The 15,135-nt window shown below is 39.5% G+C and overlaps 1 long non-coding RNA gene across 15 annotated transcripts in view; it reads right to left on the bottom strand.

Moving 5' to 3' along the window:
- LOC106505633 overlaps positions 1-15,135 on the bottom strand; it is a 397,602-nt gene that overhangs the window by 267,305 nt on the left and 115,162 nt on the right. For all 15 annotated transcript variants that reach the window (XR_002337984.1, XR_002337981.1, XR_002337983.1 and 12 more), the window contains exon 2: positions 7,825-7,893. This is a non-coding gene — a long non-coding RNA (uncharacterized LOC106505633). The remainder of the gene's footprint in view (positions 1-7,824; positions 7,894-15,135) is intronic.

The following is a 15,135-nucleotide window of genomic DNA, read 5'->3' as shown; positions in this document are numbered from 1 at the left end:
CAGGAATTTACTGAGTACACACTTTCACTTTTCACAAGTGGGCCTGGAATCAAACTCCTAATGGAATGAGATAGCAAGTCGGTGTCAGAGACTCCAGAAATGACTTGAGGACACTTTTTAAAATGTCCACATATGAGGAATGTTTGTAATAAGAGTCAATAAAACTAAACTCTGGAGCCAAGCAGTCATGGCGGAATTGTCCACTTAAAGATGACCAACAGAAAAGACAAGCATGTGGAACTTCAAACAATGGTGGAGAAAAGTAGGCATGGGTCAAGGCATAGCAGAGTGGTTCCCAAGAAGGGTCCAAGTCAACAGTTCTGGACCAAAAGTCGGGCTCTTCTTAAGTTGTGACCTGGGACCAATCACGTCATTTCTCTCAAAGTGATTTCTCTTATCTCTGCAGTGAATACTATAGCAGCACACGTAGCATTTAATGCATCTATAAATGTTACTTTATTTCTGTGATTCTTCGCTGATTATTTGTCTCTTTTAGACATTAAGTTCCTTTAAATCAAGACCCTGCTCACCCTTACATCCCCATCACCAGTCACATGCCTGGCACACAGCAAGCATTCCATTGATGATCTACCTTGTTTCACCTGAAAATTATGGAGGGCAAATGACACAATTCGTGTAGAGCATTTAGCCTTGTACCTGCACAGAGTGAATCTCTAATACACGTGAAACCCCCTTATTATTGTAGCTTCTGTTATTACTATTATACTTGTATTGGATGAATGCCTGCTAAATAAAATAATAAAGGCCAGACTCTTTTAGGATAAAGTTCACCAGGTAACTCAATTTGGTTGAGGGCGTGGGGGTGGGGAGCACTAAGGAACTACATTTTACTTGTTCATCTTATACTGGTCAGGCCTAAGGAAACCACTGAAGTTTGGCTTCTCAGCCAGGAAGGCAATTCATCAATTAACGACAGAAGATATATTTTTTCCTAAGGGTCAGGACTTCCTGAAATCAGTTTCCTTGGAACACAGAATTATTTCCGAAAGATCCTTGTTAAGCTCTAAATCAGAACAAAGGGCGCTCTCTCTATGGTCTTGTGGGATGTGTGGTATGGGCTGGAGACCTGTCTTGATTCCAACATTCTGTTACCTTTCTGGTGGGGTTTGGATAAAGTTTGCGTCTATCAAATAACATGTCTGTCTGTCTGTCTGTCTCTTGCTCTTTCTCATATGTATATACATATATATCTTTAATATTCTTTTCCATTATAGTTTATTACAAGATACTGAATACAGTTCCCTGTGCTATACAGTAGGACCTTGTTTTTTGTTGGTTTGTTTCTTCTGTCTTTTTAGGGCTTCACCTGCAGCATATGGAAGTTCCCAGGCTAGGGGTCGAATTGGAGCCGCAGCTGCCAGCCTACACCATAGCCACAATACCGTGGGATCTGAGTGGCATCTGGGACCCACATCACAGCTCATGACAATGCCAGATCTTTAACCCACTGAGCAAAGCCAGGGATTGAACCCGTGTCCTTGTGGATACTAGTCAGGTTTGTTACCACTGAGCCAGGATGGGAACTTCAGACCTTATTGTTTATCCAGTTTATACACAGTAGTTCATATCTGCTAATCCCAAACTCCTGATTCATCCTCCTTTGGTAACTATAAATTCACTTTGTATGTCTGTGAGTCTGTTTCTGTTTTGTACATAAGTTCATGTGTGTCAGCTTTTAGATTCCACATGTAATTTATATTATGTGGTATTTGTCTTTGTCTGACTTCACTTAATATGAGAATGCTTGTTGCTGCATATGACATTATTTCATTCATTTTATGGCTGAGTAATATTCCTTTGTATACATATACACATCTTCTTTGTCTAGTCCTCTGTCAATGGACATATAGGTTTCTTCCATGTCTTGGCTATTCTGAGAAGTGTTTTATGAACAGTGGATGCCTATATCATTTTTTAAATTGTTATTTCCCCAATTAGAGTTTTCTCCAGATAGATGCCCAAGAGTGAGATTGCTGGATCATATGCTAACTCAACCTTTAGTTTTTTTGAGGAATCCCCATATTGTTTTCCATAGTGGCTGCACAAACTTACATGCCCACCCACAGAGTAGGAGGGTTCCTTTTTCTCCACATACTCTCCAGCATTAATTGTTTTGTAGACTTTTTGATGACAGCCATTCTGACTAGTGTGAGGTAGTAACCTCACTGTACTTTTGATTTGCATTTTTCTAATAATTATCAATGCTGAATATCTTTTCATGTGCCTATCAACCATCTGGATGTGTTCTTGGGAGAAATGACTATTTACATCTTTGTCCATTTCTTTTTGGATTGTTTGTCTTTTTGTTATTGAGTTGTATGAGCTGTTTGTATATTTTAGAAATTAAGCTCTTGTTGGTCACATTGTTTGCAAATATTTTCTCTCAGTCCTAGGTTGCTTTGTCATTTTGTTTATGGTTTCCCCTGCTGTGCAAAAGCTTTTAAGTTTTATTAGGTCCCATTTGTTTATTTTTGCTTTTACTTCTATTGCCTTGGGAGACTAGCCTAAGGAAACATATGTACAATTTATATCAGAGAATATTTTGCCTGTGTTCTCCTCTAGGAGTCTATGTTGTCATATCTTATATTTAAGTCTTTAAGTTTATTTTGTGTATGGTGTGAGGATTTGTTCTGCCTTCACTGATTTAAGTGTGACTGTCTAGCTTTCCCAGCACCACTTGCTGAAGAGACTGTCTTTTCTCAACTGTATAGTCTTGCCTCCTTTGTTGAAGATTAGTTAATAAATGTGTGGGCTTATTTCTGGGCTCTCTATTCTGTTCCATTGATCCATATGTCTGTTTTTGTGCCTATACTACACTGTTTTGTTTACCATGGCTCTGTGGTATTGTCTGAAATCCTATGCCTCCAGCTTTGTTCTTTTTCCTAAGGATTGCTTTGGCAATTCTGAGTCGTTCCATATAAATCTTGGGATTTTCTGTTCTAGTTCTGTGAAAAAACCCATGGGTAATTTGATAGGGGTCACATTAAGTCTTTAGATAGCTTACAGTAGTATGGCCATTTTAACAATATTAATTCTTCCAACCCAAGGAATATCTTTCCATTTCTTTGAATCATCCTCAGTTACCTTTATTAATGTTTTATAGTTCTCATTATGTAAGTCTTTCATTTCCTTAGTCAGGTTTATTTTTAACTTTTTTTTTTTTGGATGAATTTTTAATGGGATTTTTTTTTAACTTTCCCTTTCTGACAGTATAGAAAATGGGAAGAGGAACATAGAGAAATGTGGGAAGTGGGAAGGGAAAATAAATGTATTTATTGAGTGTCTATTATGTCACAGATACCATCTGGCTTTGCACAAATCATCTCAGTTAGTTCTCAGAAGGGCAATATGTATTGATGTATCCCCATCCTATAGATGAAAACACTAAAGCTAAACAACTCTAATTACTTCTCCAAAAGTCCTACAGCTAGTAGGTGGATGAGATGGGATTCATACCAGGTCTGACTACATTCACAGTCTCTGCTGATTTCACCATTGCATGTAATGTGTCCATGCTTGCTTATAATTTGTGAGTTGAAAACTTATATGTGTGTCTTCATAAATACCCACACACATTGATGCCAAGGAAACCTTTCAGGCCTCAAGGGTCAGGAATGTCATACTGTATTAACCTACAGTGCCCTCAGTACAACACTGGCCTACAATGCTCCAAAATGTAATACCACTTTAGATGTCTCACACTATATTTACATATTATTCCCTCTGCCTGAATTGTCCATTCCCATTCTCCATGCCCCACCCCCCACCATTTTCTCAATTCAAAATCTTCATATCTTTCAAAGTTCAACACAAAGGTTCTTTTCCAAAGAACCATATTTCTAGATTTCTCAGAATTAATGGCTTCTCAACATTTTCTCCAAATACCTCATTGAGAATACCTATGACCATCGGTGTTTATGACAGTAATCTGTGTGTGTTTCTCCTTATTTCTTAGCCTGTGTAGTAGACTTTCATAAGGTTTGCCTTCACAGTATCTAACTCCTCACAATATCTAAATGGGTGTCACCGTCCTGATTTCCTGGGCACAATGACCCCTCCCCCACTTTCCATCCCTGTGTTTAGGTTGGAGCTATCCTGTTCCAATTCCAGGATTGCCCACATGATTCAGGTGTGGCCAGTCAGAGTATCACCTCCTCCTAAATTCACTGATTGGCTTGGGAATGACCTATGACCATTCATAGCCAATCAAGGCTAATTCCAGGACTTTTGCTAAAATAAGGAAGAAAAAGAAGTTGAGGGGAGTTGTGGAAAAGAGGGAATTTTTTTCTTTTCTTTTTTTCTTTTTTAATGTTTAAATCAGACAATATAAATCTGGAGCTACCATGTAGAGAGATCCTGGATAGTAGTGAAGTAGAAGCAGAAGAAAAAGATGTACAGTGGCCAAATTCTGATGACATTTGCTTGAATTACTTGGTCTATTTAGCTAGGGCTATTCCAGGCTCTCCAAGTAGATGAGCTGATATGTTAAGTTTTCATATACTTGTCATTATAAAAATAACTATCACTACCTAACAGAGCAGCTGGTGTACTGGAGATGCTCAGAAAACATTCACTGAAAAAATTACGTGGAGTCCTTACAAACTGATGTTTGTCTATGTGCCAAAGTCTTAAAACCCAAATCAAAAAGACAATCAGGTCTCACACTCTTCCCTTGCATTTTAAGACAGTCCTGAAGACAGAACTTTATCTTCTCGTCCAGCACATGAGCCATTCAGAGGGAAGATGCTTTGTGGGTGAATAATGTAGGAGAGCCAAGTCTGATGTTTTCATGGTGTTGAAAACATAGGACAATCTGCCGATTTTTTCAGTTTGTCTGCTAAACCGCTCCTAAGCATCATTTGACAGATTCTGTGGGGCTGGGGGGTGAGGAGGGTATGTTTGGAATACTGTGTCCTACTTTGCATGAAAAATGAGAACAGAGTTTTCCTTTCTTGTGCCCTTCATTTTTGCTTTTCTAAATTCATCTGGCCCTGAATACCCTCCCGCAACAATGGAAGACACTTTTTGGAGTTTCTGAAATGCTCACCATTATTTCTTTAGTTTTCATCTGACTCAGAGCAATGGACTCATAGAAGCCATGCTAGGGAATTTCACAGCCAACTGGACCTGGAGTGAGAGCTGAAGTCAGTTAGGTCAATGTTTCCCAGGAATTTGGAATTAGAGCAGAGAGCTAGAGAATGGAATGTATTCAGTCACCCCACTTGTCCAGAACTTCAACATGTGTCCCTGGGAGCTGTGTGTGGGCATCTTTCTCCCACCATGTGGAATGAGGAGCAGAGATGAGTCATCAAAAAAAAAAAAAAAAAAGGCAACAGATGTGCAGATACAAGCAGAGTTGGAGACAGTGTATGCTCCGCTTTCTGCCTTCCCTCAAAGTTCACTCTTCTGGTCTTTTCTGAGCCCTCGCTGCATTCCTACTCATCATTCCATTGTAATATCATTGCATCTGTATGGCAGAGCCTTATTTTTGATGAAGCTAACCCAATGTGATTTTTGTTCCAAGCAAGCAAACAAACAAAAACAAACCTTACACATAGCCAAAAAAATTAAGGTGGGGAATTACCTAGGTGAGAAGAAATATCCCAGTTGAGAGAAACAAAACAAAAATCACCAAAAAGAATCAGGGACAATCATTCTAAAAATTGTGAACAAGATGTTTCTCCACACTTGGAGACATGGAGAACAGACTTGTGGTTGCCAAGGAGGATGGGGGAGGAAGTGGGATGGACTGGGAGTTGGTGGTTAATAGATGCAAACTATTACATTTAAATGGGTTTATAACAATGTTCTACTGTACAGCACAAGGAACTATATCCAATCTCCTGGGATAGACTATGATGGAAAACAATATTAAAAAAAGAAAGTATGTGTCTGTGTATATTCCTATATATATGAATGACTGGGTCACTTTGCTGTACAGCAGAAATTGGCACAACATTGTAAATCAACTATAATTTAAATCTTTTTAATGTAAAAAAAAAAGATGTTTCTCTGCTCTGAGAAGAGAAAAATAGAGCTTCTCATTTGACCAGCTGTGCAGAGCTAAAATAGAACGGCTCTGCTCCATGGATTCACAGAGTAGCTGAAAGGGAATTCCTTTCTGAGTGTTCAGCCTATAGCTGAGCCCTGAAATGTGTTCCCTGTTAAAAATTCCTCTCCAAGTCTCTCCCATGACTTCATGAAGTTGTCTGCGCACACGAGTGACTCTCCAGCTCAGACATGTCATGTTTGCATCACTGCTGATGTGGAGACAAGTGCTTAGATGGTCCATTAAGGAAATGCCCTTAGAAGTCTGGAGCACATTTGGTACTTTGACAGCCCTGCCCTGCCTCTATATGGTTGGAAATCCTAAGCTTGGCTTATTAGGGAGAAACAGGCACGATCATTATGTCAAACATATTAATATGTTTTATTCTGCCATGGCATTTGCTTACTGGCATCTGATGAAACTGAAGAGATTTTAGATTATGAAATTTGTGTTTCCTTTTTGCCTTTGTTTAGAAAGTATATGTGCCATAATGTAGATGAGAATATCATCTAAGCTTCTGGCCAAGTCTCCCCAACCCACAAATGGATTAGCATCCTCAGAAAAAAAAAAATCTATCCCTGTTCCTTTTTTCTTGTCCGTTTTCTGAGCAAAGGAGCTATTAAAAATAACAACAGAAAGCCTATCCCTTTTCATCCTAAAACAAAAACAAAAACAAAAAACAGACCTTTCCCTGACTTTAATTGTAAAATGATTATCTGTATTATTGGACATTCTTGGGAAATATCAGGACAAAAATACCAACAGCTCGTTAATGAAATCTGCAGAGGATACTAAATTGGGAAAGGCTGTTTTTGTGATTAATGACAATGGATCAGGCAGCCAGACTCAACAATAGCATCAGTGAGAGGGGAAAAATGCAGGAGAAAAAGTTGGTGAGAAAGGCAAAAGAAGCTATAAGAAAAGTAAAATGAATCTAAAACCCAGATACAGTATGAGTGGTGGACAGGTGAGCCTTGCATGTTCACTTGTCAAAGCAACATGGGCATGAGTGAATGACCAATTAGAGATCCCTGTACACACTAGGGAGTGAGAGCTGGCCTATTTTTAGCTCCATAAGTAGAGGCATTGTGTCTCAAAACAGATAGTCTTTTCTTCTAAAACTTTAATAAGACTGCACCTGGAGTAGGGTGTTCGGTTCTGGAACTGCACCAGAGCAATGTTAAAAAAAAAAAAAAAAAAAAAAAACTTAGATGTAATTTTCCAGGCCTCTTTTTCAAGAAAGAAATGCAGCCACCTAAAACGCTTTTAGCAACTTCTCACAATCTATCAGCTGCTTGCATCAATTTGGATCATCCTTGAGTGTTATCTGAAGAAATCTGGGTACCTGGTAGGCATCCCACAGTTAACATATTCAAACCTGATCTCTGATCTCCCCTCTTCTCCCAACAAATCTGCCCCTTTCTTAGTCTCCTCTGTCTCAGATATGCTACCAGGCACCCAGGTTGAGAGTGATCCTCAGTTCCATGCTTTTTCTCAAGCCACACATCCTGTATATCAGCAACTCCCATTGGCTCTAGTTTCAAAATAGATCTGGAATCTGCCCATGGGTCACCACCTCCATGGCTACTTCATAACCCAAGTCACTGGGATCTCTGACCATGTTATTTTAATAATATCCTAGTAGATTCTCTGATTCTGTTAGAATGAAGGCGGAACATGTCCCACCTTTCCTCAATGTCTCCAAATCAGTGTGTAAAGGCTACTGAAACCCTATGTTGTCCAGCTTGCCTTACCTCTCTGATTACATCTTCTACCCTTGCCTTGACCACTCAACTCCTTCCGCACTGGCCTCCTCGTCGTTACTGTAAAACACCAGGAAGATTTCTGTTAGGTCTTTGCTCTTGCAACTCCCTGTGGCTAGCATTCTTCTGCCCAGATATCCACATGGATCACATCCTCAGGTTTACTCTGAAATCCCCTCTGCAGTGATTCTAATTATCTTCATGAAAATTGCAGCCCACATTCTCATCCCATACCCTCTCCCTGCTTTATCTTTCTTCATTGTGCCTATTATCAGCTAATAGGCTATTCATTTTTATTTGTTTGTAGTTTGTCTCTCCCCTGATAGTCCCATGCAGAATACACATTCCTGCCATCATTTGCTTTCATCTGTTTTCTTCCCATACCAAGAAGCATACTGATCACAAAGGAGGGGCTCCATAAGTATTTGCTGGAAAAATTAATGCAACCCAGTGCCTGTTGGTATGTTAGCAGTGCTCACTTTCATAATCAAAATACTTGATCAGAGCCAGTCAATTCTAAAAAAAATACCTAAGTTCAAATCCACAGAGCACTTCTAAATCTATAGCAAAGCCAGGTATGCTTTTAAAATAATTTCCTTTGTCTAGATAGTGCATTTAACCTCTATTCAAAGGCTAAATAGCATGTTTTCCAAGCTAGCCCCATTTTTGGCTAGAATGCTACTGTATTATGTTCTCTGATCAGTAGGGAATATATTTGCAAAAGCATGCAATGGATAAGCTGAGGGGCTTTAAAAATAAGTCTCAGAAATTAGGAAGGTGATGCTAAGAAAAGTGAATCTAGTGGAAAGAACACTGGCTCTGGAATCAGACAAGAGCTAATACCTTCAGGAAATGTTCTCAGAATGATCAGTATTAGCCTGTTTAGCATTACAAGGAGATAGGAATTATTGTTCTCATCCCCATGAGATAAATGGGACAAGTAAGGCAGAGAGAGTGGGAACAATGTGCCCAAGACCCTCTCTCTCATGAGATATGGTGATGAGGATTTGAACTCAGGAAGATCTGACCCCAGAGTCCATGTTCTTGTGCACTATGCCAAGTGTCCTCAAAATTTTTGGTCTTGGGACCTCGTTAATACTCATAAAATATGTTAAAGACCCCAAAGAGCTTTGTTTCTGTGCATTACACCTGAAGTTATTTATTACATTCAAAATCAAAACTAAGACATTTTAAGAATATTCCTTCAGAGTTCCCACTGTGGCTCAGCAGGTTAAGAACCTGACAATATCCATGAGGATATGGGTTCAATCCCTGGCCTCGCTCAGCGGGTTAAGGATCTGGCATTACTGCAAGCTGTAGTATAGGCCACAGAAGTGGCTCAGATCTGGCATTGCTGTGGCTGTGGTGTGGGCTAGCAGCTGACACTCTAATTTGACCCCTAGGCTGGGAACTTCGGTATGCCGCAGGTGTGACCCTAAAAAGAAAAAAAAATTTCTTCTTTAACGCATTTGAAAATAACATCAAAATAATATCAACAAACTCATTTTATATTAACCTAAATAACATGTTAAGAGAAAAAGTTATACATATGGAATTGCCCAGCCCAGAGATTGAATCCAAGCTGTAGCTGTGACCTATGCCACAAGCTATGGCAATGTCAGATCCTAATCCACTGCACCAGGCCAGGGATGGAACCTGCACTTCTGCAGCTACCGAAGCTGCTGCAGTCAGTTTCTTAACCCACTGCACCACAGCAGAAACTCCAAGAGAAATGATTATATTTTTCAAAAATAGAAAACAGGTGGCAAAAAGAGTGTCATATACATATTACATTTAATGTCTGACTCAATAGGAGACAGTTCGATGATCATATATTCTTCTGCCTTTGATTATATGTTGTTTCAATTAAAGTAGATGAAGAAAATTAAACTTCACACAGATACATGATTGGAAAAGAAGAGAATAGTTTAATAGTTTTTTTTTAATAATTGTAGCTGTTCTTGGATTGTATACTAAATTTGATAAGTACTATTTTCGTAAATTTTGTAATGTGAAAATTTGAAACTTATATTGATAAACTTATACTGATAAACTAGATATGTTGAATCTAGTTCCATATGCTATATAGTCAGTCCTTGTTTAACTATTTTGCTTAAAATAGTGTGTATCTGTGATCCCAGATTCCTAATTTATCCCTCCCTTTGCTCTCTTTTTGTAACTACCAGTTTGTTTTCTTTGTCTGTAACAGCTCTCATTTTTTTTTTTTTTTAAGGGCTTTAGGAATTGGAAAGCTGGCAAACTAATGGTGGCAGATACAAGTTTTCCAAAATTCTAGGTCTTGTTTGAGAGTTCAAAAATTATACTGTTGGCAAGAAATACTTTCAGGTTATTGTCCCAGAGGCTTTTATGATCATTGACATAGCATATATCTCTAGGCATTAGCTTCTAGTTGCAGTTATGCTTTGATCTTCTAAAACTTTGTTCATTTATGCAAGCATATTTATCAAAAGTACTCAGATACTTCAAGGGGGAAAATTACTTCACCTTATACAATGAATATCATTAATAAAAAATTAAATATTTTGCTATGATACCAACAACTTTACTTATTATTTCTTTTGAGTCCTTAGTGCAAATGTCAATAAAATAATAAAAGTTAGCTATGCAATGTCTTAGTGTTATTATACAAAGAGTTTTGACCATACAGCCCTGTGAAAAGGCCTTAGGCATGATGAGGTTTCCACAAAACACAATTTTAGAATTATGTTGAATGACCTCTCCCATCTACGGCCTACCTCTTACAAATTATGCCACATAAAATTCTCCAAACTTCAATTCCCTCCTGTAAAATGGAAATGATAATAAATATCTCTGATCTGATAAAATTATTTGAAAATTTGGGATTATCATATGTTAAACTCCTGGCAAGGTTGCCGGCACACAGTGAGTACTTGAAAAGTGGTAGCTGTCATGACCATTGCCCAAACACATAGCATGTTATTGACAAAGCTAGAACCCAAAATTCTACTTTCTGATTCCTTCTCAGAGACTTCCCCATGACATCATGTCACAAGAGCAGAACTAATTCCCCTGTGGCTGTTTTTACAGCAAAGGGCAAAGTGGCCAATTCATTTGATTCCAGTGATCTTTCCAGGTAATGTCCTAGATGATGAACAGAAGGTGTTAAGTAGAGTCATTAAGACTATGTGTGACCCATATTTGCATCCATCGTGAATCAGCTCTGTACTGAGTGACATCTACAAGTTCTCATTCTCTGAGCCTCAGGTCTCTCTTCTGTAAATCTGGATAATTATAGCACCTCACTTATCAGCTTGCTATGAGAATTTAATGAGATAAGGTGCAGCGATTGTAAAGCACCAACCCAATGCAAATGCTCAACAATGGCTAGCTGCTTGCTATTATAACAATAACAAGTATTCTTATTATCTCATAGCTCAGATCAACATCACTTCCTCAGGAAGCATTTTCTGACCCCCTCAATAAAAACACCCCATATTAAGATCTTCTCAACCTCCTTCATTGGACTTAATATAGTTGCAATATAATATTTCAAGATGTGATTATCTGATTGTCATATACACTAGACTTTCAACAAAGAGAGGGATGGGGTCTGTTAGGCTCACCATTTTTTTCCCCAACACCTGGCCCAGAGCCCAGAACAGAGCAGTTTGCAATAAATACCTATTGAAGGAATGAGTGAAAGAATTCTTGTACTCGCCTGGCAACTCAGTTTTACTCTACTCTCTTTTTTAGATATAATGATGGAACTTCCCCTGGCACTTGTTACTCAAAGCAGGATCTGTGGGCTGGGAAACCAGCCTAATCTGGAAGCTAATTGACAATGCAGACTCTCAGACCTCACCCCAGACCTCAATATGCACTTGAACAAAATCCCCAGGTAATTCATCTGTACATCAAAGTTTTAGAAGTAAAGACCTCTGCCTAGTCTTCACCAATCCCTGTGCTGGTGGGTAGGTGGGTGTGTGTGGGTGTGTGTGTGTGTATGTGAGAGAGAGAGAGAGAGAGAGAGAGAGAGAGAGAGAGAGAGAGAAGGAGGAGGAGGAGGAAGTTAGGGGAAGAGGAGGGGGAGGAGGTGGATGGAGGGGGCGGAAATGAAAGGACAGTCACTAAATTTCCTGGATAAAGCCACACCCCCTTCCACAATTCCAGGTCTCATTACATTCCCAATACAAACATTACAAATATTACCATTTCTGAAAACCAGCTGCATTTAAATTTTTTTCAGCCCCAGCCAAGCTGCTCTTATTTCCTATTCATATATGATTTTTTTCCAGAAGACTATTTTGGCCTCAGTTGAATAATGTATTTCAGAGACTTTACGTCCTGAAACATTCTCTGAAGGAGACAGAAACACCATCTGTGCCCACTCCTGGAAAAACAGCCCCAAACCAAATGAAGTAAGGTTGTCATTTTCTTTTACAGAGTTGCAAAATTTGAATGCCTGCTTGTCCACCACAACCTCAGAAAGAGGAGAGAAAAGCATACATTAAAATCCTCTCTCCTGCAATAACACCAAACCAGTCCCACTCCAAAAACCCAAAGAAATTATGAAAATATGCATAGTACCCTGCTGACCCTGGAAAAACTACAGCCTAGCTTTTTTTTAATGAAAAGGGGTATTATTTTTAGAATTTATTCCCATTTTTGAGTTGCAAAGCCCACCAATGACTGGATAATAAAATGCAAGAACTCAGAGATTCAGTGAATGGTTCATTTGCCTATGTTCAATCTTTTTCACTTTGTGGGACCCCATTTCAAAATTCCCTTTGCTAGGCTGTCCTAGACTCCCAAAGGAAGAAATGGGTCCGGCCAGAAGCAACACCCATTTCACTCAGTTGGGTCCTTTCTCGCTTCAGAGCAATAATCTTGGCCAAGCCTGAGTCTGAGAATTGATGCTTATCCAAAGGCATTTGAATTTGCTGCTGATTGTTCTCCCATTGCTTCCTTTTTTAAATTTTTTTGTTAAAGTATAGTTGATTTGCAGTGCTGTGCCAGTTTCTGCCATACAGCATACTGACCAGTCATACAATGTATACATTCTTTTTCTCATACTGTCGTCCATCATGGTCTACCCCAAAAGACTGAATATAGTTCCCTGTGCTGTACAGTAGGACCTCATTGCTTATCCATTTTAAATGGAATAATTTGCATCTACTAACTCCAAATCTACCAATCCCACTGCTTCTTACTTGCCTGGGACTTTCCTCTCTCTGTCTGTCTTCCTTCTGCTGCCTACAAATATAAGAAATGCTGCACTAATAAAGAAACTGTGAAAGTCTAGACAACCCCTCTGGTATGTCTGTGCCTGGGTCATGGAGTCCCCTAGGGTCACAGGCATGGACACATGCTTAGAAAGTCTGACTAGAGTTAGAGTACAAGATAGAGATCTATCCATTCTGAAGTCTTGTTGGTCCAGTCTCACCAGCCAAGACGATATGCCCAAACGGGGCCTTTTCCCCCATTCGTAGACACACAAAACTTAGTGTCACTGACGACTTGGAAGAGGGCAGTTGCCAGCCCAGCTCAGTGCAATATAAAGAACCTGGGCTCAGAATTTGAATCTTGGCTCTCACACCTGCTACCTATACCTCCTTGGGAAAAGTGTATTTTACTATTTGAGCCTCATTTTCCTTATTCAATTGTTTTTGGTATATAATAGTCCTTTGTGGGGTATTGTGGGGATTAAAGGAGATTTTGTTCCATAATGCTCAGTTGCCCTCTGCCTTCCTCACGTCCCTGCAGCATGGACCATGGTAGATTTCCCTGACCCTGAACATGCTCATAGGAAGAGAGAAGAAGGAGCAAGTGAATAAGAGGAAAGGAATGAGCTCATGCTTAGCAGCAAGGTGACTTTAAAAAATGGTTGTCAAAACAGCTTCAGTTCTTGAAGATGCAGTTAAAAGGAATTCTCTCTCCATATAAAGTCTACCCCAGGCTTGATTATTGTTTCATTTCCCCCAATAGCTATTTTAGCATTATTTACCTTTTTAAGGGCCTTGGCGCCTCTCCCACACATTGACTATTGAAATAAACTCTACCTGCCATCTAGACCCTTCATTTTTGGTCCTAAGCAGCACTGAGGAGGAGGATTAGCATGGCATTTGGACTCCGTCCCAAGAACCCACCTCCTTGCCATCATACTTGGGCTGCTTTATCAGAGAAGCAGTGTCGGAGAGAAACGCTTGAAGATTGATGTGGAGTCTGGAAAAGAAGTTTTAATCCATGGGACTCTTGTTACCAAGCAAAGACAACCTGTAAATTGTTGCAGAGAGAAAAGCAGTCTCAAGATGTCTGTTGGCCGTTTGAGCAGCTGAGTCTAGGCTGATGTGACGGCTAACCTCCCAGGGTCCTCTGGAGCTTTGTTGCTAGGGGAAGTTGATTTACCCAGAGTGAAGACATGAGGAGAAAGCTGTGAAACCAACTTGAAAGTTAAGGTCAATTCAGCAGATACAGGTGCCATAGAAATGCTCTTCCCGATGCTGGCAGATTTAGGCATCATTTTGTTGAAGATGGTCCTACCCACATCGAATGTTATATTACTTAAAACATGTCTTTAGACCCTTCAGTTGTTTTAGTATTCTCACATCACCAAGAGTCATCCAACTTTAATTTTGTGAAAAATGGCAAGACTTATTTTTTTTCACCTTTTAATTTTTTGGACATAGCTGTGATATATGGAAATTCCTAGGCCAAGGGTTGAATCCAAGCCAGAGCTTCTACCTATACCACCGCTGCGGCAACGCCAAATCCGTAAGCCACTACACCCAGCCGGAGATTGAACCTGGGCCTCCACAGATGAAAGCTGGATCATTAACCCACTGTGCCACAGCGAGAACTCCACAGCAAGACTTATTATCATTCCCTATTTATCCTGAGACACCCTTTACTTTCTCCATATGCTTTCCAACACTGGAAGTAAAGGGCTGAGAATTCCGTTGCCCACACCATACCTCATGGCAATTAAATCTACATCTTTAAGAGGTAGACACAAGCATCGCAAGTTTGTTTTAAAAGCTTTGCAGGTGATTCTAACCTGAAATCAAATTTGAGAACCAATCACAGTGTGTACATGTGGTAGGAGTAGAGGCGAGGAGGGTGGTAGAATTTGAGTAAACATCATACAACCTTGAAATAACCAGCAAGATTCAAAGTACTGATTGATTCTTGCACTGGGCAACTTAGGGGGACAGTGCTGGAATTCTCTGTATCTTTTTCAATATATGAAACCTCCTCTATAAAGTCAAATTTGCTTATGGTAGGTGTCAAGTACTCCATGAAGTAAGGTAGATAGGCCTTGAA

The sequence above is a fragment of the Sus scrofa genome, chromosome 13 (assembly GCF_000003025.6).
Source record: "Sus scrofa isolate TJ Tabasco breed Duroc chromosome 13, Sscrofa11.1, whole genome shotgun sequence".
NCBI lineage: Eukaryota > Metazoa > Chordata > Mammalia > Artiodactyla > Suidae > Sus > Sus scrofa.
The sequence above is the reverse complement of the archived record's forward strand: the minus strand, read 5'-3'. Positions and strand labels throughout refer to the sequence as shown.